Below are 25,513 nucleotides of genomic sequence, written 5' to 3' on the forward strand. Positions count from 1 at the left end.
GGACTCTAACGTTGGATTGAAGACCCACCATGTTCCAAATATCGATATGAGGAAGTTTGATGGAAAGGATCACATAACATGGATACCATAGATGGAGCAATATTTCGATCTCCATAATGTGCAAAACACACAAACGATACGCATTACAACTGTATATTTGGAATCAAATTAGTTTGTATGGTATCAATGGCTTTGTTCATGTAAATAATTTGTCACTTGCCCAATTTTTACAGAAGAAATGATAGCACATTATGGGGATACAAAAAGCAAGACATTTTTTAGCCAATTGATAAATCTCAAACAATAGGGTTCAATGATGGAGCACATTGAGGACTTCCAAAAATTGAATATAAGGGTAAAAGATATTCCAGAGGAGCATAGGATTGATTTGTTCATAGGGAATTTAAAGGATAACATCCAACATGAGGTTCATCTTTGGGAACCTGATTCATTGGAGAAGGCATTCAGGTTGGAAAGAAAAATGGAAAGCAAAATTATGGCAACAAGAGAGCCTACCACTCACAACTATAAAGATGGAAGTGTTGTTTCTCCTAGCCTTTCACCACCTGCAAGGTTGACACCATGACAATTTGAAGAAAAAAGAGCAAAAGTGCTTTGTTACAATTGTGATAAAAAATACACTAAAGGTCATAAGTGTGTTGAGAATAAATTAATTTACATAGATGGGGAAGAGGAGCAAGAAAAGGAAGAAATGTAAAAACAAGAGGATATACACCAGGAACCAATCCCAAAGAAAGAAGAAATGAATCTGACCATATATTATAATGCATTGATAGGAATTACCACTCCTTAAACTCTCAAGATAGAAGCACATATCAAGAAGAAAAAGGTAATAGTGTTGATTGATTTAGGTAGTACCCATAATTTTATTCATTGTAAGATAGCCAAGGAATTGAATTGTTTCCTATATCTAGCACCAGAGTGTCAAGTAATGATTGCAAATGAAGGAACCATAAATTGCTCTAGAAAGTGCCATAATATCAAGCTGTCCATGGGAGAATATGTCTTGAATAGTCCAATGCTTTCCATTCCAATGGGTGGTGCTGATATTGTATTAGGATTCCAATGGCTACAATCTTTGGGTGTGATAGCTTTTAATTTTCAAGAATGTTTCTTGAACTTTTTTTGGGAAGGAAAGGAAGTTGAATTAAGAGGTATCAAAGGGAAACTGGGAAAGATAATAAACTCTAATAGCATGATAAAGCTTCTAAAGAAATAGCAGCGGGGCGTAATTGCACAATTATGATCACTAGAGGTTCCCACATCGACATCATCTATTTCTATAGATCTCCAAAACGTTTTGGACAATCATTCCAAGGTATTTGACACTCCCAATGGTATCCCACCTATTCGTGATCATGATCATGTTATTCATTTGATTCCTAGAAGTGTTCCCCCAAAAATCACGCCTTACAGATATCCATATGCCCAAAAAAGTGAAATTGAATGTATGGTTGCAGAAATGCTAGAAGTTGGTATAATTCAACCTAGTCAAAGTTCTTTCTCTGCTCTAGTGGTATTGGTACATAATAAGGATGGATCATGGTGCATGTGTCCAAATTATAGGGACCTCAACAAGATATAAATTTCCCATTCCTGTCATTGATGAATTACTGGATGAATTACATGGAGCAATTTACTTCACGAAGTTGGATCTTCATTCAGGATATCATCAAATCAGAATGAAGACTGAAGACATTCCAAAAACAACATTTAGAACCCATGAGGGTCATTATGAATTTTGGTCATGCCTTTTGGCCTTACCAATGCACCTTCTACATTTCAAGGTTTGATGAATTCCATTTTCAAACCCTTCCTTAGAAAATTTGTGTTAGTATTTTTTGATGATATACTAATCTACAATAAGTCTTGGAAGGATCATGTTCAACATGTTGACAGGGTGCTCAAACTATCGGAGGAGAAACAATTATATGCAAAAATCTCCAAATGTTTCTTTAGAGTACAAGAGGTGGAATATTTGGGTACTCAGTTAGCTCATAGCTCATCTTATCATCCTCAATCTGATGGCAAACCTGAGATAGTGAACAAATGTTTGGAAGGATATCTTTGTTTCTTTGTATCTGATAGATAGACACAATGTGTGAAGTGGTTGCCTCTAGCTGAATGGTGGTATAACATTTGCTTCCATATTGTAACAAAAACGACCCCATTTATGGCACTTTATGGATATCATCCACTGTCCATTACATCATCTTTAAAAGAAAATTATAAGGTTCAAGTAGTGGAAGATCACATCGAGCATCAACAACAAGTTCTCAAACTCTTAAAGCATAACCTCACTTTGGCACAGAATAGAATGAAACAATAGGTAGATCAACATCACAGTGAAAGAAGTTTTGATGTAGGTGACTGGGTATTTCTACAAATAAAACCATACAAACAAATGTCCCTCAAGCAAGCTAAGAAGGATAATAAATTATCACCAAAGTATTATGGTCCGTACAAGGTGTTACAAAATAATGGTACTATAACACACAAATTGGAGCTTCCTGCACCTTCCCGAGTGCACCCAGTTTTCCATGTTTCATACTTAAAGAAGGTTATAGGTGAGAAGATCCCAATTCAAAAAATATTGCCAGAACTTGACGAGGAAGGAAAAATAGTATTGGAATCAGAAGCAGGACTTCACAAAAACAAGAAATAAACAACCACGAAATCGATCAATTGCAGAGTATCTCATCAAGTGGAAGAACTTACCCGCTAAAGATTCCACATGGGAGGATGAGAAATTTATATAGAAGCATCCATAACTACTCAAGCATTGAGGACAACACTTTTTGAAGGAGAGGGGCATGTTAGGTCCCTATGATACTAGTGTAACCCCTTATTGTTATTAGTGTAACCCCCTTATTGTATTATTGTGCCCATATAGTCCCCATGTTGTTGTTATTATGCCCCATAGAAGCCCACTATTGTTAGTGTTGTGCCCCTACAATATTATTGTTATGTAGGCTCTGATTGTATTGGGACCCCTTAGACTCCTATATATAGAAAGGAGGTCTTGTCATTTTTATCCTCCAAGAATTGTTCATTTGTGTAATGTAAAGGAGGTTGCCCCCTCGAAGAGGCTGATTTTTAAGTCGTTGATCAATATTTTCTATCTTTTTATGAGTTAGTTGACAAAGACCCAATTTCTTTCCTTCTTCTTGAGTTTCTACATCTTCTTCTTGTCTCCCCCTTCATTGTTTTGTGGTGCAAAGATCTTCTCAAAAATGGAAATTCTTCCATATATGAGTTGGTGGTGTAATATGAAGGATTCTTGTTAATGGAATCTATAATATCGACTAAGGGAGCATCCACTCGACCTTTGTGGGATTTATCAGGCTCCTGTGAGAGACAAATTGACAACACTTTTCGCTTACAAGTCTTGAAATCTATGTGTTAAACCTCATGTCTCTTATATTGAGTGGCTTAAACCCTTTTCCTCGCTTAAGATGCTCAAAATCACCGACTTTCAAATTGGTTAGAATTACATGATTCACTTTTTTCTGTTGGATTTGGTTAGATATCAATCTCGCATATGTCAAAAGTTTTCAATGCTCACTTGTTAGAATCATCTAATAAAATTTACGTTCAAATTTAAGGGATATAATATGTAAATTTCTTTTGAAATATATGTTACATAATTTTATTTTCAAATTATAATATTCCCTTAATGTGTTGTATTCGTTGCAATTTTTATTTGAATTCATGATAAATGTTTCTTCCATTTATTTTTTTAATGGTGTATATGAAAATTATTTTCATATTATAAGTGGTCTCTTAATAGATCTAGATTCTAATGGAACAAGAATCACAATGAAGTTACTTTGCATTGCAGAATATAAACGACAATCTACTAGTGCTCAAAATATACACAACATTTTACACAATTTTGTACAATGACCCAACTTCGTTATATTAATCCAACTAAATAATAGAATAGTATAGGGCTCACATACCAGGGATAATGGCCCTCATACATCCACTGATACAAAATATAAAATTGGGGCTTGGTCTCAATCCATTGACAACCAATCTACCCTCAACAATATACTCTGACCATCTGGCGGTAGCGCACTCTCTCAGCTCGTATAGGTCGTACCCTATACCTTCTAAGTCATTTGGCTCCCAATATATAGCATTGCCTTTATCAACGATCCAAGTCCATATTGCCACTGAATCTTGTCTATCCAATCCGCTCACTAGTTGTGCCTTAGTCCATCAAGGGCACAACACATTGAGACTCTTGTTGAGTTGTTCACAATTCCATTTGTGAACAACTCTCAATTGCCCACTGTTGCTCCTCATCTACTCTAGGACTTAATCTCATTATAGTATTCCTGTGCTGCTCCATTGAAGACTAACATAGGGCACAAAGGGATGCCACCTATCACAGAAAGATGTCCATCTCCCATAATGAACATAAGGTAGGAGGAATGCCCATTATCTGTTGTAGAATTCCTTCTCCACACAAGTCTATGGATGCTCAAGTCCTCCTCTGGATTATCAAACCTTGAGCTCAACTTCTGCCACTCTAGAAACCACCTAAGTCCATGAAGATGGTGGACATTAGGCTCCAATTTAGGCACTATCACACTATTCTCTAGTGGACCATAAATGCCCAATCCACGTCCACACTTGGTCCACTCTCACATTGCCCTCCAACCAACCATGAGTGACCAATCCTATTGTAGCATCTATTGCTAGTTAGGGAATCCAACACCTATGGAGAAAATTCCACATGGCTTCTAACAAACTCCATCAAATCAGTGCTCTTCTTAGGAAACCATCAAGATAACATATGTAACATGTTGTTGCTTCTCTCTTATGAAGGGATACAAACACACTATTGTATTCTCCTCCAAAATTCGTACAAAAATCTTCCAAGATATATGCTCCCTATCCAACAAGTGTCCAATACACCTACGCACAATCACTGAAGAACTGCCACTAGTTAGGACGTCTATCCTCCAAGTGTGCCCCTGCTGATTTTGCCACTATAAGCTACCAAGATATATCATCTAGTATGGTCAACACTTGACCCAAGACCTAGAAATCGTGAAGGAAAAACATAACTTTGGACTGGTGTTTTGACTCCTATAGGTGTTGTTGTCTGATTAGGGATTCTTGTACACCTGGAAAACCCTCTTCTCTCAAACACCTTCTCTCAGTTGTGGTTTCCTTTATCCCTTATATTTCATTCCTTTGCTAGCTTCTAGGGCTAATACCATCCCACTATTAGGCCTACCAACTGTAGGGCTGTAACAAGGGTCTCTTTCACCTCTAGTTATGCTACATTAATAAGTCAATCCGGGAACGCTTTGTTATTGCAAAGAGTAGCTCAATCCGAGGCTATTCGTCAGAGTAATGCTTCGTAGTATAGTGTCTAAAAAATACAAGAGTAAATGGATGCTAAGCTACAACTAATTTGCTTTTAAAAGAAAGGAATCACACCAGGCCATTCATCAGTCAAGGGTGCGGAAGCAATAACCCATCCCTCTAGAAACTGATGGAAGGAAAAATAGAGTATGGACCAAAGATCTGGGAGTTAAGCAGCGTCTTGCTGACTCTCTACAGCTTTCGACCTCCTCTCACACCAAAACAGTAAATGCAGGAAAATGGAACAGCAGAAAGGGAAATGGAACAGCAAACGGAAAATGGAACAACAAATCTGAAATGGAACAGCAACTCAGTGAACTAGATCTCGCGAGTTAGAACTGAACTCTCATTCCGCAATCAAACAACAATCGTCAAAAGCAATTCCAATGAACCTTACTTTATGAGGAGATATTCACAAATGAATTATGAAATAGCATTTATCGTATCTATACAACACACTTATTATAGCAATCTGATGTTTCCAAAGAACATGACTTCTGCTTCCAAATAGAATAATATTACTCTCGGGTTCCCACGAATAAGAGTTCAAATGAATCCAATAACAATATTTAATATGAAAACTCTGTAACAGAAATAATTGGCTTAAATGGTGAACATGCAATCAACTCTGAAGGAGTTCATTTACATGATACAGAGTTACTTACATAAATCTCCTGACTGAAACCATTAATGAAGTAGTCATAACAGAGCATGGAACAACATATGACAAACACGTCAGATTACCAAATTATACAAACAATCCACACAGAAACCAAATTATAATGATACAAAAGCAAGTGTCCTTCGGAGCCGGGCCCTTAGCTTCCAAGGATACACTGCCTTAGATTACTCCAGTCGCAGAGATGAAATAAAGCACCAAGTCTTTCGTATTAATGCATCAACAAAAGCACAACAAAACAAGTCTTAACGAGACTCGATGATCAAAGTTCAAACTGGGACTTAAATTTACATATATGAAAAAGGTCCCCGAGCTTAACACTGCTGCCCCTTTTTATAAGAGAATTGGCGGAGGTATCTAGATAGCAAAAATAAGCAAGACAACGATCCCTCAGGATCAAATATCCTGAGGGATTCGCCAAGCCGTTACTCCTTGATTTTCCTTTCCCTGCTTCGCCCAGTCGATAATTCTTCTTCCTTTCCCGGGTCGTTCTGCTTCGATCTGCTTGATCTTGTTCGCATCCGGTTTCCTCCCAAAGGGACAGCGGTTACTCTTCCTTTGTCTTTTCCTCTTAAACAGTAATCCTTCGTTTCCACCCTTTCCTACATATAAAAATAGCAATTATCAGTGATTAAGCTTTTCATACTAATTCTCACATATTCTACTAAAAATGCTTTATTTCTTTAAATTCATTATGCCGAAAGGGTTACAATTGCTACCAAAAAGTCACTAAATTGTTGGTCAAAAACATACCTTTCCAGAGCTCCACACACCCCCCTGCTTACCCTGTTTCATGCCCTCATGAAAACATTATAGTTGATATGCAGAGCAGTAAGAGAGTAGGCTGGAGAGGGAATCTCGTGTGGAGACCTACAACCGTGATGAGCAACCAAATCATCAAAAAACTGATTTGTTTGACCTTCAGGCATTTCATACAAGGCCTGGTATCCGGGTGCAGGGTGCCAAATGATTGGACTACGAAATCGATACCCTAACCAGGATGGCCCTGCTTGCAAGATTCGTTCGCCATAAAGGTTCAAACGGCTGGCTGCCAGCTCAAAATTTTCATATCTGAATGGTTCCCTGAGCTGGATATTTGGGTTCGAAATCTGATATCGGAATTTTGCAGCATCGGTAGCAAGGTCTTTAATAGTCAGAAAATATTCCAAATTTTGTCTGATTAAATCCTCATGCATGGGTCCTAATGTCTCCATAACACCCGGGGTTCTCATAAGGTTCCTATGTGCTCTCCATAACCGTACTGGGTCTCTAGGCTCGGCCCTCACCCACAAATCTAGGTTATTTTCCTGTCTCTGGAAAGTGGTATAAGCCCTAAGCCATTTTAGCTGATTAACCCCGAAGGAAACAAAGGCTTGCAATTGAATGTCCCCAACAAAAGGGCCAGGATTTAAATCAGTTTCCTGGTCTAGCACGAGGTTATGCAAGTAAAATTCACATAATAATCTTTGGACCTTACTTCCATAATGCTTGCAACAATCTATGAAATCATTAAGGGTATTGATTTGTATAGGGGCACCTGCCCTGACAGCTTTTACCTTTAATCGTAAATATCGTTCAAGCAAAAATAAAGCATAGTTTTTAGCAGGGGCCCTACAGGTTAAAACGTCATTGTACAAGGAACACACAGTGTCCATCTGTCTAACAACAATATCTAATCGACGAGTTACCTTTGCAACCTTTTCCTGCTCTTTTTGCCAGCCTTCGAAGGGTTGGCTCTTGGACTGACTAATATTCCGAAGTTGCTGCTGCAACTCTTCATATCTCTCCCGGGGGACTGTTTGTTCCTTCAATCTTTCAGTTTCCTGTTGAGCTTCCTTCATCATTTTATGCAAGGTCCTTGTTTTCGGATCCTTTTTCCATAAGGCCGTAGAGGCCGGGAGTTTTACCTGAACCTTTTTGTTATGCTGCTTAGAGTTCCGAACCCGGATCACCCCTGAGGGTGGTGCCTCCGTTTGGATTTCCTTATTCTCCTTTTCTTTCTTGACATGAAAAAAAGGTTGTTGTGGTTCCTCTGCTAATGGAACGACAGTCTGTTCTTCAGTAGCAATTGGAACAGCAGTTTGTTCCTCATTATCAATTGGAACAGCAGTCTGTCCCTCAGTGGTCATTGGAACAGCTGCAGGTCTTCTAATCGGGTTTCGACCAACAGTGCGAGTGTAAGTCCTTCGGCTTCTTGTTCGACGGAATTCTGCTGTAGCGGTCCTCTTCCTCTTCTGTGTGGTCCTTTGTATCCTCAGACTCGATTTCAGAATGCAAATTTTCTGTCGGAGTCGGGCTATAGTGCTCAGTAGCCTCTGCTGTTTAGTCTTTAATTTCCTGATTTCCCTTGTCTCAGCAGAGGGTTTGGACCTAGCCCTTAAATCTGCCCCTATGTCCAGCATTTCTTCTGGTGCTTCGGGAACAGATTGTTCCCGGCTGGTATCCCTTATTTCTTCCTCATGAACGGGTGGATTTTCTTCTCCTTGGTTCTCTGCATGTGAATTCTCGGGTATCTCTTCCTCTGGCGGTCCATCAGGAGGGCCTGCTGGGCTGGAGGGTTGGCCATATTCCCCCAAGCTGGCCAGGATTGCGGCCAATTCTTCTTCGCCCACAGGGTCTCGCAGCGGACTGCTTTCTGGCTGTCTTACTTCCTCCTCCTGATTGTCTTGCTCAGCGACTACCTTGGGGTGTTCAACTTCTGAGTGCATTTCTCCTTCCTTTCCTCCTTCTCCGGCTTGTTCAGCCGCGTCCTCAGATTGTCCAGCATTTTCATCAGAAGGTATTTCTTCTGGTTCTGGAGGTTCGTCTGTGATCTCAATTGGTTGGCTGGTGTTCTGAATATTTTCCAGCCTCTCCCGTATTCGAGCTAGGCGAACTGATTTCCTTGGTTTTTCTGGCTGCTCAGGTGTACAGGCAACAAGTTTCTCTGCTATCACTTCTCTGCATTTTTCTGGTCGCTCCGGTGTATCTGAAGAATGCTTTCGTTTCGAAGCGACACGTTTTCCAGCTGCCACTTCTCTACGTTTCTCTGATTGTTCTGGCGTGCTGGAGGAGGTTTCAGGTTTTGGAGGTGGTGCAACCAATCCCCCCTTAATTACTGCAATAAGCTCCTCCCAGCTGCTCTACTGTTGAGTGAGACTATGGCTCACTATCAATCGAATCAATCCATGGTGGCTAACAACTGCATCTTCGTGCTGGGCCATTTTTAGGCTTCGGGCCGCGTCATGCAATAGCGAATTTAAAAGTGCAGGCATATTTACAGAACATTTTTCTTTTAAAACAGCTAACAGTTTAAGATGGCGAGGTCTTACCACGTCCTTCCTTCCTTCGCAAGTAATGTAGCTCTGTACTATCTTTGCTAGTTCGGTCCAGGGTTCTCCTAACGTAGCTGGCAGAACTCCTTTCCCTTTCACTGTCAGGCTTTGGCCCTCATCCTGAAAAATCTCTATAATCTTCTGCAGTCTTTCTTTCTTCAGCGTCCATACAGGTCCGGTGGCTGGTAGGCCTGAAACTTCTGCAATTACATCGTCAGTGACCAGTATCCGTCTTTCTCTTACTGTGGAGTAGTCTTCCTGCAAGTTTTGCAGAAATTCCAATGCCACCGTCTCGTTTGGTTCTCGTAAGCGATTGAAATAATTCAGCCATCCAGCCTTTTCCAGGATCTCCCGAGCAGCAGCAGAGGCTGTCAATTCCCGAGGCTCGCTTCGGACTGCCTTACCTCCCATGGTTCTACTAAAAAAAAATTTAATGGAACAGCAGCTGTCTGAGCTGTTTTGGGATGTAGAGAAGATGATCGTCGCGAAAAAACAGAGCATGCAGCAAAAATGGATTGTGGGTGGCAACTTTGCGTAAAATAGAACTATCATACCGTTAAACCATGCCATTCCTTCGTACACTATCTACCCCGAATGGTGTGGTGACACGTACCCCGTGGAGTAATGAGATTACCTTCCCCCCCCATGATGTGATAGGCTGCCCCAGCCGTCAAATAGAGGAGCAGCAGCCATCGTGTTACCAGTCATTAAGAACAGCATATAAAATTACGCCATGTTTTGGATAGACAACTAAATACCGAAATCGAGGCAAAAAGGTGGATCGCGTTTTACATAAGAGCTTTCGTAATATGATGCGAGGCCGCGGGATGGGACGTATGTCACTCGTACGAAGTCCCGAGGGGTCATTGTCAGTTCCTTTGCCATGATTGGTAGTAATGAGTATTCATGCGATATGTTAATCAGGGAATAAAATATGAATTATTCATAAGATAGAAGAAATGAAGAGGTATTAATATTATCCCTGTTGGTGTAACCATTTATGACTTCGATACCATTAACAGAGCTCTGCTGCCAACAGGTGTCCATAACCTTGGCAGAGTTGTTTATTTCGCCCCCGGAACCATGATCCTGTATGTGTATAAAAATATTTTGTCAAAATACAGGCCATTATGCTGGCTTGGTAACCAGGTAACCATAATGCCATTCACCAGGAAGGCGCGAAACGTGGGCAGGCCGGCTCGTGATGAGACCCCCTGTTCCAAGGTCTGCTTAGTTAATATACCTTTGGACCATATCCCTGGTATGGTGGCCATGCTGGGAATGCCACTTCGCTTCCAACCTAATGATCATGGTAGGCTGGCTCTTGTTGAGACCCCCTATCCTGCATTTGACAATAAATCACATTCATCATCATTTTTTCTTTTGTTTTTCTAGTACTTTTTCTTATATATTTACACATAAGGGTGGTTCAACACTCCTTAAGAGTGGGAATGGCGGAAGAAGTCTTATCATCCCAACAGGAAAATATAAATCCTCTGTTCTTGTTCTTATGTAATAATCAGAAAAATTTTCTTTAAAGGAAATCGCCATGATAAAGATAACCAACCAGGGCAATGGGAATAGGTCAATGACAATGGGGATGAGAAGTAAATATGTCCCCCATCTTGTCCTTGTATCAATACTAGGCTCTATAAAGATAGCGATTTTATGATATCCTGACTTCGGTGTGTTGTAATTGATGTTCATTGCATAAGTGTATAGCTAAATCTTAGAGACTGGAAAGACAATGGGTGAGAACGCATCCTCAGTATGAATCATGACTGAGACGAAGATATGACTATGGTGTTCTTTTTGAAAGAGAAGGATCTATGCAAGCAAATAGTTGGGATGCCGTTCTCCTAAGATCATGAGTGCTGTCTAAAAAAATTGTCAACTGTTGTTCCTTTTGGAAAGGAACAACAAAAACTCGCAAATGCTGTCCCTTTTTGAAAAGGAACAGCAAAAACCACACTGCTGTTCCTTTGAAAAGGAACAGCGAAACTCAAAACGATGTTCCTTTAAAAAGGAACAGCAAAAACTTAAAAAAGCAAACCCAAAATGTTGTTCCTTTTGAAAAAGGAACAGCAAAAACACGAAGTGTTGTTCCTTTTGAAAAAGGAACAGCAAAAACACGAAGTGCTGTTCCTTTTGAAAAAGGAACAGCAAAAACACGAACAAAAACACGAAGTGTTGTTCCTTTTGAAAAAGGAACAGCAAAAACACGAAGTGCTGTTCCTTTTGAAAAAGGAATAGCAAAAACACAAAGTGTTGTTCCTTTTGAAAAAGGAACAGCAAAAACACGAAAACAAGCAACTGCTGTTCCTTTTTGAAAAGGAACAGCAAAAATTCACACCTGCTGTTCTTTTTGGAAAAAAAGGAACAGCAAAGACACAAAAACAAACCACTGTTGTTCCTTCCGGAAAAGGAACAGCAAAAACACACTAACTGTAAAAAGCAATCTTAAGAAAGAGAGATCAATAAAAAAACGTATATACAGGAATTTATGTACAAGTCAAAAGAATGAGTTCCTCACTGCATTGTAGGTGAGGAAGATTTTACTTCCTCTCCTAAAATTTTCATGTCAGTATCTTGACGTAGCTGATCACAGAAGGATTCCCGAGTGAGTGGCCTGCGATAGAGACGAACTCGATGGCCATTTACCTTGAATGCATATCCAGAACCATCGATTGTAATGAGAGTAAGGGTCCCATTATCATGTACTTTCTGAATTTCATATGGCCCCAGCCATCAAGTCTGCAGTTTCCCTGGGAAATCCTGAAACCGAGAGTCATATAACAGAGCCCAGTCCCCTTCATGAAAGACTTTGTTCTTGATAAATGCATCATGCCATTTAGCTCGCTGCTGTTGAATAAGTGTTGTATTCTGTAATGCAGAGAGCCTTATTTCGTCCAATTCATTAATCTGCTGTAGTCGATTGATTTGTGCCTCACTTAAATCTAGGCCAACTTCCTGTGCAGTTCGTAGGGTTTGGATTTCGAATTCTATGGGGAAAATAGGTTGTTTCCCAAACACTAATTGATAGGGCGAATAACCAGTGGTACTTCTCCAGGTGGTTCTATAGGCCCAGAGTGCTTTCGATAGTCTGGCGGCCCAATCACGCCTATGTGAAGCAATGGTTTTGGTTAAAATTGATTCTATTACCTTATTGCTGCTCTCTACTTGCCCATTCGCCTGCGGGTGATATGGGGTAGTAATTTTGTGCTGGACGTGATAGTTGTTAAGTGTTGCAGCTAATTTGTTTCCGGCAAATTGAGGTCCTCCATCTGTAATTATTTCTCTCGGAAGGCCATATCGTACAAACAAATGGAATAGGAACTGAACTACCGAATCTTCTGTAGCTCTAGGTAACGCTTCCTCTTCAACCCATTTAGTAACATATTCTGTGGCTACCAAGATATATGTTCTCTGATTTGATGATGGGTTGATGGGTCCAACGAAGTCAAGAGCCCACCGTTCAAATGGTTCAATAACCAATTGTGGCCTCAGAGGCATCTCGTCGGCTTGACCAGGTCGACCTGCTCGCTGGCAACTGTCACAGGCTTGAACGAATTTCTTCGCATCCTTAAAAATTGTAGGCCAGTAGTATCCTGTCTGCAGTACTTTATGTGCTGTTCTTTTTTCTGCAAAGTGTCCCCCGCAAGGTCCGTCATGACAGGCTTTTAAGATGTCAAAAATTTCATCTTCTCGGATACATCTCCTGATTTGCATGTCTGCCCCTGTGTGGAACAGATAGCCCCCAATCCACGAAAATCGAGTGCTCTTCTGAACAATCTACTTATGTTCATTAGGGGTTAAGTGCTTTGGTAGTTTACTTGCTGCAAGGTAATTGGCAACATCAGCATACCAGGGTGTTTGGGCAGCAACAGCAAACAGGTGTTCGTCCGGAAATTGGTCTTCTACTGCTGCTGCTTCAATTGGTTTTGGTATCCGTGAGAGAAAATCAGCTACAGGGTTCTCCTTGTCGGGTCTATCTTTGATTGTGATATCAAATTCCTGCAATAAGATCAACCATCTTGTTACTCTGGCATTTGTAACAGGCTTATTTGCTAAATATTTAATAGCAGAATGATCTGTATATAAAACAATGGGATAACCTGTGATATAATGTCTAAATTTATTGACAGCATGTATTACAGCAAGGAATTCTTTTTCGGTGATAGTATAATTTAATTCAGCAGGGGTTAAATTTTTGCTGATGTAATAAATAGCATAAGGTTTTTTATCCTCCTCCTGTCCAAGGACTGCACCGATTGCTGTGTCTGAGGCATCAGATGAAATTTGGAATGGTAAATTCCATTTTGGTCCACTGGAGTTGTTGATACGAGTTTCTTTAGATCCTGGAAAGCGCGGTCACATTTTTCTGTCCACGTGAAATCAACATTACCTGTTAGTGCATATAAAGGTGCAGCAATGTGTGAATAATGTTCTATAAATCGTCTGTAATACCCAGAAAATCAAAGAAAGCTGCGTACCTCCGTCTGAGTAGTGGGGGTGGGAATAAGCAAAAGAATCTGAATTTTAGCCGGATCTACCTGAATGCCGGCTGCTGAGACGTAGTGCCCTAGAATAAGCCCTTCTGTCATCATCATATAACACTTTTCGTGGCTTAAGCAAAGCCTGGTAGAAATGCAGCGCTGTAGGACTTTTTCTAGAGTGTCTAGAGCTGGATCAAAATCATCTCCATACGGTGTAAAGTCATCCATATAGACTTCAAGCCCATCATTTATTAAGTCTGCAAAGATGCTAAGAATGGCCCTTTGGAATGTGGCAGGGGTATTACATAGGCCAAAGTGTAGAACTCTATAAGTGTACGTCCCCCAAGGACAAGTAAAGGTAGTTTTGTCCTGGTCTTCAGGGGCAATCTGAATTTGATTGTATCCACTGAAGCCATCTAGGAAAGAAAAGAATTTCTTTCCTGCTAACGTGTCCAGTACTTGGTCTATGAATGGGAGGGGAAAATGGTCTTTTTGTGTGGATTTGTTCAGCTCCCTATAATCCACACAAATCCTCCATTTCCCATTCTTCTTGGGCACAACCACAAGTGGAGAGACCCACTTACTATCAGAAATAGGATAAATAAAATTAACATCTAAAAGCTTCTGAAGTTCTGCTTTCACAACATCTTTTAAATGGGGGTTGAGTCTTCTTTGCAGTTGACGGACAGGTCTTGCATCTTTTTCTATGTAAATATGGTGGGTGCACAATTGGGGATCAATCCCTTTCATATCAGGATAGTCCCATGCAAATGCTTCTTGATATTTTCGTAACAAATGGATGAGTTTGATTTCTTGTTCTGGTGTAAGGTTGGCATTAATGTTTAGTGTTTTTCCCGGTTCAATTTCCACTACTTTACTATTAGCAACAGAAGTCACAGGTATCGCTTGGTCATGTGTATCTTTCAAGGGGTCTTCTTCCAGTTCATTCTCGAATGCAGCTTCTATCATAAAACATTGTGCATGAGGTCTAGATTCTGTTTGACTAACGAAGTTATTGATGGCATCATCTTCTGTTATATCTTTAAAGTCTAGAGCCTTCTATATAGTCAATGGTGATCTGATATTGTCAGTAAGGTATGATACAGGGTGCTGGTTAGTTTTTATTGTTGTAAGACTTGGCTGTGCTGGAGGATATAGGACTAGATTTTTGATATTTGGTCCTCTGGTTATTGTCATATTCCCCTGCCGACAACCAATGTATGCATCGGCAGTGGCCAGCCAGGGTCTACCTAAAATTAGAGGGTGTCCATCCAGTCGGGTTTTTGGATTAATTACCAGGAAGTCAGTCGGGTATTCCCAAGAATCTACGGGAACCATGACATCGTAGAGAGTTCCTTCTGGTCGTACTACAGATCGGTCAGCCAATTCTAACAAAGTAGAAGTGGGTTCTACCGATGTAATCCCAAGTTTTTGGCACGTAGAAGTTGTCAAAATATTAATTGCAGCTCCTAAATCAACTAAAGCATTAGTCAGAGTCTGTCCATAGATTTGAACAGTTACTATTGGGTTTCCCGGATCTTCATATTTAATGGGTATTCCTGATAACAAGTCAGATAAAGTACCGACTACTTGGACTCTTGGGTTAGTGGTTGGATTCCTCCTTGATTTCTTTATGCACAATTCTTTTATAGTTTTTGCGTATATAGGGATGTCTTGAATGGCTTGGAGGAATGGAATTCTTATGTACAGATTTTGTAACTCCCCCAGAATGTCGAAGTCTGGTTGCTGTACAGGTCGTGGTAAGACTAATCGTTCTGGGAAGGGAGGGGCGGGTTCATTTATTTGATGAGGAGTCTGCTCCTTATTTACGCTCTTTTGTTGTGATGGTTGTTCTCTTGGTAACTGATCTTCAATGTGCATCGTTTTATCTCCCTCTGTTTCTATTATTCGTCCAGATCTTAACTGAAGATCATTGCACTCCCTCAGTTCAGGTTCGATTTCTGTTGATTCTATGATTTGGAGAGACTGGACCGGCCTATTATTGGGATTAGGTTTAGGTTGGGATGGGAGTTGCGGTCTCAGATTAGACTGGGGATTTTGTTGCAAAGCTGGCAGAGTCGGTTGAGGGAGTGGAATAGTTCCTGTTGGCTGATATGTCGATCTTGGCCAATTTGTCTGCCAGGGTGGACTTTGTGAAGTAGGGGGGGTCCATTGCGGAGGGTATGAGTTATTTTGCCAATATGGTGGAGTGTAAGGAAAATTTGGCCAACCAAATTGGCTTAGCTGATTCATCCATGGATTTGGAGAAGGAAATGGTTGTGATGACCAGTTCGGAAATGGGGGTTGAGATTGATTTTTCCACATACTATATTGTGGAGGTTGAAAAGAAGAGGTCGGGTCAGAAAACATACCTGATTGCCTTGGTTGCCATTGGCGACGCTGGTTAACAAAGTATGCTGATTCCGGTTCTTCTTCTGCTTCCTTATATACTGCTTTCAATCCAGGAAGTGAGGGGCAATTTTCGGTCGGGTGATCTTTTGTACAGATGGCACATGTTTGAACTGTATCCAGCAGACATTCCTTGTGGCTATGCTTCTTTCTACATCGGGGGCAGAAGATCGCCAAATTCTGTTCTGCCTCAATCTGCTTCTGTTTAGCCTGCACAATATCAAGTTGTGTAGTTAATGTCCCCAGAATATCAGTTTTAAAATTTTCTAATAAATTGCCAAGTTCTACACGTGTTACTCCTTCTGTTGGTGCTTTGTTATCTCTGACAAACCGATCATATTTTGCTGGTTTTATCCTTGTGCTGCCCCTCGAACTTCTGATACATAGATCAATGATGTCAGCAAAATTTTCTTGATAAATATCCCCTTTTCCCATGATATTTAATGTTTCGATCCACTACTCTTCCATGCCTCTGATTAATGCAGTTTTTAACACATTATCAGGCAGTGGTAATGATGCATAAGGCGACCTTTGTAAATTATACTGAAAACGTTCTACATATTCTTCTAATGTTTCATTCGGTCTAGCTATCATTTGGAATATTTCATCTTTCAATTCTCTAGACCTACAGTAGTCTTGATATTTCTTTAGAAAAGATTCCTTCATCTGCTCCCAGTTATTTATAACCCCACCACCTAAACCCATAAACCATCTTAAGGCTACTCCTTTCAAAGTAGAGGGGAACAACTTCAATTTCTGGGGGTCAGTGGTGTAATCATATCCCCTGCATAAGACATCAAATTCGAATAAGAATGCGTCCGGGTCTTCTGATGTCAGTCCATGAAATGTAGGAATGTGTTGAAGGGGAATTGCTTTCATAGGAGCATTTGCTGCGGAATCCACTAATGTAGAAGTTTGAGTATTGGGCTGATTCTGCGCCATCGGATCGAATATGTGCCAATAACCTTCAGGGATTTCTAAAAGGGTATTCTTAGGCTGAGAAGGTACGGTTTTGGTTGTCTTAATAGCACTTCCTTTGTCTGGAATAGTAGGAGCTCCTGCTATTTGAGGAGATTGAATCCCTTCAATGATTTTTACAGCGCTCCCTTTATCTGGACTTTCTAATGGATGGATTATCCTAGGAGATCTTGGTTCTTCAACTTCTCCTGTCTCCCCTTCTCCTTCACAAAGATTGCTTAGATTCCCTTCCTGCAGTCGTTCTGGAATAGAATTTTCAATTTCTTGAAAGTCCTGTTCATCAGTCTGACTATGCACCTCAGCGAAGGCTACAGATGGTGACCCTGTGGCCTGAAGGGAACCAGTAGGCTGCTTGGAGTTGGTTCTTCTGAAACCTACTGATGGCTGAGATTCAGTTTTCTTATAGATTTCGTCTATGAAGGTCGTTCGGCCAAGGGTTACCGGCCCTTTGGCTTTTTCGGGTTTGAATGGAGGTTTGATAATTTTTTCTGGCTTTTTCTGCTTAGTCATTCATTCTATAAACTACCAAATTCTATTCAACCCACAATTCTGCCAGGAAAGCGGACGGTGGAGCAGGGCTTTTACATGCTCTGTACGCAGGTTCTTACCTTCCGTTTTTAAAATCCAACTCTCCCCTAGCAGATTCGTACACTACTCTGTAAAAGACAAATGGTTGTACTCTTTCCCCGGCAACGGTGCCAAAATGTAGGGCTGTAACAAGGGTCTCTTTCACCTCTAGTTATGCTACATTAATAAGTCAATCCGGGAACGCTTTGTTATTGCAAAGAGTAGCTCAATCCGAGGCTATTCGTCAGAGTAATGCTTCGTAGTACAGTGTCTAAAAAATACAAGAGTAAATGGATGCTAAGCTACAGCTAATTTGCTTTTAAAAGAAAGGAATCACACCAGGCAATTCATCAGTCAAGGGTGCGGAAGCAATAACCCATCCCTCTAGAAACTGATGGAAGGAAAAATAGAGTATGGACCAAAGATCTGGGAGTTAAGCAGCGTCTTGCTGACTCTCTACAGCTTTCGACCTCCTCTCACACCAAAACAGTAAATGCAGGAAAATGGAACAGCAGAAAGGGAAATGGAACAGCAAACGGAAAATGGAACAGCAAATCTGAAATGGAACAGCAACTCAGTGAACGAGGTCTCGCGAGTTAGAACTGAACTCTCATTCCGCAATCAAACAACAATCGTCAAAAGCAATTCCAATGAACCTTACTTTATGAGGAGATATTCACAAATGAATTATGAAATAGCATTTATCGTATCTATACAACACACTTATTATAGCAATCTGATGTTTCCAAAGAACATGACTTCTTCTTCCAAATAGAATAATATTACTCTCGGGTTCCCACGAATAAGAGTTCAAATGAATCCAATAGCAATATTTAATATGAAAACTCTGTAACAGAAATAATTGGCTTAAATGGTGAACATGCAATCAACTCTGAAGGGGTTCATTTACATGATACAGAGTTACTTACATAAATCTCCTGACTGAAACCATTAATGAAGTAGTCATAACAGAGCATGGAACAGCATATGACAAACACGTCAGATTACCAAATTATACAAACAATCCACACAGAAACCAAATTATAATGATACAAAAGCAAGTGTCCTTCAGAGCCGGGCCCTTAGCTTCCAAGGATACACTGCCTTAGATTACTCCAGTCGCAGAGATGAAATAAAGCACCAAGTCTTTCGTATTAATGCATCAACAAAAGTACAGCAAAACAAGTCTTAACGAGACTCGATGATCAAAGTTCAAACTGAGACTTAAATTTACATATATGAAAAAGGTCCCCGAGCTTAACACTGCTGCCCCTTTTTATAAGAGAATTGGCGGAGGTATCTAGATAGCAAAAATAAGCAAGACAGCGATCCCTCAGGATCAAAGATCCTGAGGGATTCGCCAAGCCGTTACTCCTTGATTTTCCTTTCCCTGCTTCGCCGAGTCGATAATTCTTCTTCCTTTCCCGGGTCGTTCTGCTTCGATCCGCTTGATCTTGTTCGCATCCGGTTTCCTCCCAAAGGGACAGCGGTTACTCTTCCTTTGTCTTTTCCTCTTAAATAGTAATCCTTCGTTTCCACCCTTTCCTGCATAGAAAAATAGCAATTATCAGTGATTAAGCTTTTCATACTAATTCTCACATATTCTACTAAAAATGCTTTATTTCTTTAAATTCATTATGCCGAAAGGGTTACAATTGCTACCAAAAAGTCACTAAATTGTTGGTCAAAAACATACCTTTCCAGAGCTCCACACCAACCCTCACATGTTCTATTGTCTAGCTCAGGAAGGGACTGCGACCTAACTAGAGGTATGTTCCTTCTTTTTTTAAGGCCTTTCTGCCCTTTCCACAAGCTACTACAACCTCGGCCTAGAACTGCAATATCTCAGGGACCTATGGCTACCATAAAAAGAGGGAAACCACTCTAAATGATACCCAACCAACCCAAAAATTACCTCGGTCTTCACATGGAGTAACTCGACTCCTCAAACAAGAATTTTGCCATCCACACCACACATAAACAAACCTATACATGTCCCTCAAGTATCAGCCTCCTCCATAGATCAAACTTGGCCCTCAACTGTCACAAGAGATCCTCCATGGATCCTCTAATATTTTTTGAGGTCTTCTCCTTAGATTTGTAGCCCAAAAAAATTGTTCTCCTCCTAACGTGAGCTCCTATCTCTTATTTTCTTTCCCTTATGTTGCCTCTTTGAAGGTACAAATGAATCTCCATCACCTTGTATTTATACACAATAAAAGGGCTCCATCAATTTGACCAAGAGGGCTTTCCAACTGTCATAAGATCACCCAAACACTAAGTTGACTTTAACGTTTTTCCACAAGCCCACACACAAACTTCAAAAATTCAGATCTCTTCAAGGAAAACTCAGAATTGGACGATTCTCAATGCTGAGAAGATTTTTTGGTGAAATCACATGATATATTTGTCGATGCGATTCGAACCAACAAGTGTGGTTCATCGTCAGGACAAGTTGGATTCATCTCATCATCTAATATCATCCTCATCCATCACATGTCACAATATCATCACGGTTTCGTCCCAACAACATTGGGTGCAAAACCACATGCTTGGGTTTCAAGGCCATTTTTGGAGCTCTTTCCTCGACACCCTCGATCCTCAAGGCTTTGAGTACCTACCAAGATAGAAAAATCAACACCATCAGTTGGAGTGATCCATTGAACATGGTGTTGATTAGACCGAACATGTTAGCAAAGATGGAACAGGAAATGTAGGTTATCAAGAAGAATCTAAAGGAAACACATGATAGGTAGGAGAGTTTTACAAATCAACATATGGAATTTAAGGAGTTTCAGGTTGGGGAGCATGTCTACTTATGCATCAAGCCCAAAAAGAGCTCCTTGAGGATTAGAACATGTACTAATATGGCACCTCAGTATTGCAGGCCTTTTGAGATCCTTCAGAGGATTGGGCCGGTGGCGTACAAACTTGCACTGCTTCCAAAAATGAAATTCCATGATGTTTTCCATGTTTCATTACTTAAAAGGTATGTGAAGGATGTTGAGAATGCAACAAGATGATGGAGCTTAGTGGAAAGAAGTCGCCTTCACTAAGTGGGCACGTAGGCTATTTTTGGCGCAAAGTCTATTTTTAGACTATGTCTATATTTAGACATATGGATCATGGTCTATGAGTTGCAGTATGTTATTTGTGGATGATTGGTCATGTTGGTAAAAATAGATGGACTTCTATTTTTAGACATATGGGCAGGTTTCTATTTTAGACTGCCAGGCTAAAAATAGAACAGTCGAATATTATTGTCTCATAATAATATTTGGACTATAAACATTATATTATCCTCTTGGAGCACTTAAGTTTGAGCTACAGATGTGGCACATGTAGCTGTCAGAAGGAAATATGCTTTTATTATGAGTCAGTTGAGCTATTTCATGTAGGACTTCAGTTAGAACTCAAGCAGTTGAGTTTGGTGGAGTTGGATGTAGAGTTGATGGAGTTGTGTTCAGTTTGACTTGGTTGAACTAGTTGTATTTAGTATAACTGCAAATAGACTAATGATGAGTTGTGTGAATTAATTATTAATTAATTCACTAATTATTAACTCATAAATCAACTAAAGAAATACATCAGTTAACTCAGTTGCATGTCAGTGCATGTATAGTTCAGTGGAGACAGGTGTTAGAGGTTGAGATTGCTATCAGTTGTGACTATAGTTGTGCATGAGATCTTGCACAATCAATGGGATTGAGTTATGCCAATGAGGATTTCACAGTGTGGGCCAATACCAAGGAATTATAGCCTGTGCTCATGTGATTTTCACTTAGTATTGTGCAGTGGAGGCAGGCAAAGCAGCGGAGGAGATTTGAACCTGTGACTTGTTCGGATCTGAGCTAGTTTTGTGTGTAACAGGTGGAGATAGTATTGGGTACTTGTGAGGAGTATTGTACTACGTATTGTTACATGTTCTCAATCATTATAATATACAAATAGAGTGGGGTTTTCAGTTGTATGCTTTTCTCGGGTTACATACTGTGTTAATGTGTGCATGCGATTGATGTTTCATTGTTTTTGATGCTGCTAAATTGATGATCAACGTAGAGGAGATTATGTATTGTGCATGTATTCCGCAATAGTGTATAATCGAGATAATCTTTGTGAATAAGTGATTAATTATTCAAAATTTCTACATGGTATCAGAGCTGTTGATCATCAGATCTATTATTCAGAAAGTGTTTACATTTTATTTCTTCAGGCAGAGTCTGTAATCAGGCCAGGTAGCCTCTGGATTCATCCTTCCTTTGGAAGGTGAGATATCCGGTAAAAGCCCATATAGTCAATCTCTGTACGAGAAATACTTTGTTCTCACAAATTTTAGATCAGAGGCAGTTGAGTTTGGAGCTGGTGGAATTCGAATTTGCAGCAGTGTTTTCTTGGTATCAGCATGGCAATGTCTTTCAACGGATTGTGATTAGAGTATGCTCTTGAGGGCAGCTCGAACTATATTGCATGGAAGGACGGGATGGAGGCGGTGTTGGATGATAATGGGCTGAAGGAGTTCATAGAGGCTGAGGTCCCAAATCCTATTGATACTGCACAGGTTGAGGCTTGGCAAAAGAAGACAGAAAAGTGTCGAAGGATTCTGTTGGAGGGCGTGAAGGATCACATTGTGTCCAGCCTGCATGGAAAGGCTTCTCCATACTTGATGTGGAAAGCGTTGACAGATCTATTCCAAAGCAAGAGCGATCAGAGGAAGCTGGCGCTCAAGGATAAACTCAGAAACATCAAATGTGAGAAGGGAGACACTATGCCCAAGTATCTCACAAAGTTCACTCAGTGTCTGGATGAGCTGGGAAGTGTGGGGGTGACTGTCGATGATGAGGACTTGGTGAGCTTGGCTCTACTTGGTCTTTTGAAGAGTTGGCATTCCTATCAGGACTCTGTCAATGTTCGGGAGAAACTGCCAGGATGGGAGAGACTTTGGTCAGATCTTATGCAGGAGGAGATCAGGCGGAATACCAGGGACGGATCTTCATCAAAGGGAATTGATGAAGAAAATTGCGCTTTGGCTGCCAAAGAAAAGAAGGGGAAGAGCAAGAAAGCTTCTCAGTCTGGTGTGAAAGGCAAGAAGCAGGACATGTCCAAGGTGAATTGCTTTCACTATCACCAGCACAGACACTATGCCACTAATTGTCCGTAGAAGAAGAAGAACAAGCAAGCTGCTGGATCTGCAGCAGGGGAGGCTCTAGCCTCGCAGTTTGAGCTTGATTTTTCATTGATCGCGTGCTTAGTATCAAGTGTGATGGGATCGTTATGGTTATTGGACAGTGGTGCGTCTTTTGACATGACAAGAGATCAAGATTTGTTTTCTGATCTGGAGGAGAAAGATCTTGGAGTTCACATCGAGATGGGCGATGATGGTAGATACAGTGCGACCGGTATCGGTGCCATTTCCTTTGAGAGGGAGTCTGGTAAACCCTTCGTATTGAAGGAAGTGATGCATGTTACAGGATTGAAGAAGAATCTTATCTCTGTGGAAATGTTAGAAGACAAGGGATATGATGTTGTTTTCAGCGAGGGAAAGGCTTTCCTGCGCAGTAAGACAACTGGAGAAACCCGGAAGATAAGGGTTCGAGTTAGGAACCTTTATCAGTTGCATGTAGATGGCTACGCAGTAATGGCATGCAAGGCAGAAGGATTGGTGAGCCGGGATGATGGCGAGTTGTGGCACAGGAGATTGGGTCACCTTCACCATGGAGCCTTGAAGATACTGCAGAAGATCACTACAGGGCTTCCTAAAGGCACTCTTGCACAGTCAGATCAGTGCAGGGGGTGTACTTTGGGAAAGTTTGTGAAAGCCACCTTTCACGAGAAGGATAGTCGCGTCACGACGATCCTTGAGAGAATTCACACAGACATGTGTGGACCTTTCTCAGTAGCTTCGACAGCAAAACACAGGTATTATGTGATCTTTGTTGATGATTTCTCTCGTAAATGCTGGATCTTCTTCATGCAGAAGAAGAGTGAGACATACTCAAAGTTCTGTGAGTTCAAAGCACTGGTCGAGAAGGATTCGGGGAAGAAGGTGAAGGCTCTTAGGAGTGATAATGGTGGTGAATACATCTCTGGCGAGTTCAAGGACTTTTGTAGTGCAGAAGGGATTCGAAGAAAGCTCATAGCTCCCCATAACCCACAGCAGAATGGGGTTGCTGAGTGGAAGAACAGAACAATCGTGGGTGCTGCACGGGCGATGTTGCATGATCAGGGCTACCCCTTCACTTGTGGGCGGAAGCATGCAATACAACAGTATATGTGCAGAACCGTTGTCCTCACAGGATACTTGGCATGAGTACAACCGAGGAGGCTTATTCTGGTAAGAGGCCTGATATTTCTCATTTGAGGATTTTTGGTGCTAACGTTTACATGCATGTGACGAAGGATGCTAGGAAGAAGTTGGAGCTGACCACAGAGGTTGGGATATTTGTGGGGTACACTGATACGCCCCACAACTATTGTGTGTATTTTCCAGACAGTGGTAAGACTGTTGTGCAACGGGATATAAAATTTTAGGAGGAGAAAGCCATGAAGTGTTCGCTTGAGAGGGAGCCACACTTGCATGCAGATGAGGAGCTATTAGTTCCTAAAGATGAGCTTCAGGACTTGGATCAGCAACAGGACGAAGTTCATGGAGTGGAAGAGACCACTCATGTAGCGCCAACCATCAGAGGACGAAAGCGCTTGACAGAAGCTGAGCGACTGGCTCAAGATGCAGAGAAAGTTGTAGGACCACCTACAGCCCAACGCAGGCAGAGACAGTCACCTGATCAGTACACTGGATACATGGCTCTTGTGAGCAAATGTGTTGTGACTGAGCCATCCTCTTTTGAGGAAGTTGTGGAGGATCCTGCATGGGTAGACGCCATGGTGGAAGAGTATGATTCGATTGTTAGAAACAGTGCATGGGAGATTGTTCCTAGACTGGAAGGGAAATTAGTGGTGGGTTCGAGATGGATCTACAAAGTTAAGCAGGCAGCTGACGGGAGTGTGGAGAAGTACAAGGCAAGATTTCTTGCCCGAGGCTTTTCACAGATAGAGGGGATCGATTATGAGGAGACCTTTACACCTGTCGCAAGGTATTCTTCCATACAGACGATTCTTGCTCTCTCAGCGCAGATGGGGTGGCACATTCATCAGATGGATGTGAAGACTGTGTTCCTCAACAGAGTCATTGAGGAGGAGGTGTACATAGAACAACCTGAAGGTTTTGAGATCTTCAGCAGCGAGTCGCATGTGTGCAGGCTCAAGAGAGCGTTGTATGGGTTGAAACAAGCACCACATGCTTGGTACACACGGATAGACAGTTATTTCACCGGACTTGGATTCTCCAAGAGCGAAGCAGATCCTAACCTATACCAGATTGTGGTGGAGGGTAAGTTGCTTATCATTGTACTTTATGTAGATGATTTGATTCTAACGGGTGATGCGCTGTTGATACTTTCATGCAAGGATGTTCTTGCAAAGGAGTTTGAGATGAAGGACTTGGGCCTCCTTCATTATTTCCTGGGATTGGAAATTTTGCAGCGCAGTGACGGACTATTATTTTCTCAGGGGAAGTATGCTCGGGAGATACTAGAGAAGTTAAACATGCATGGCTGCAAGCCTATTAATACTCCTCTTCCTGGAGGTTGGAGGAAGGAGGATGCCACTTC

The sequence above is a fragment of the Pinus tabuliformis genome, chromosome 8 (assembly GCF_031772625.1).
Source record: "Pinus tabuliformis cultivar Carrire ecotype Pingquan chromosome 8, CPIR1, whole genome shotgun sequence".
NCBI lineage: Eukaryota > Viridiplantae > Streptophyta > Pinopsida > Pinales > Pinaceae > Pinus > Pinus tabuliformis.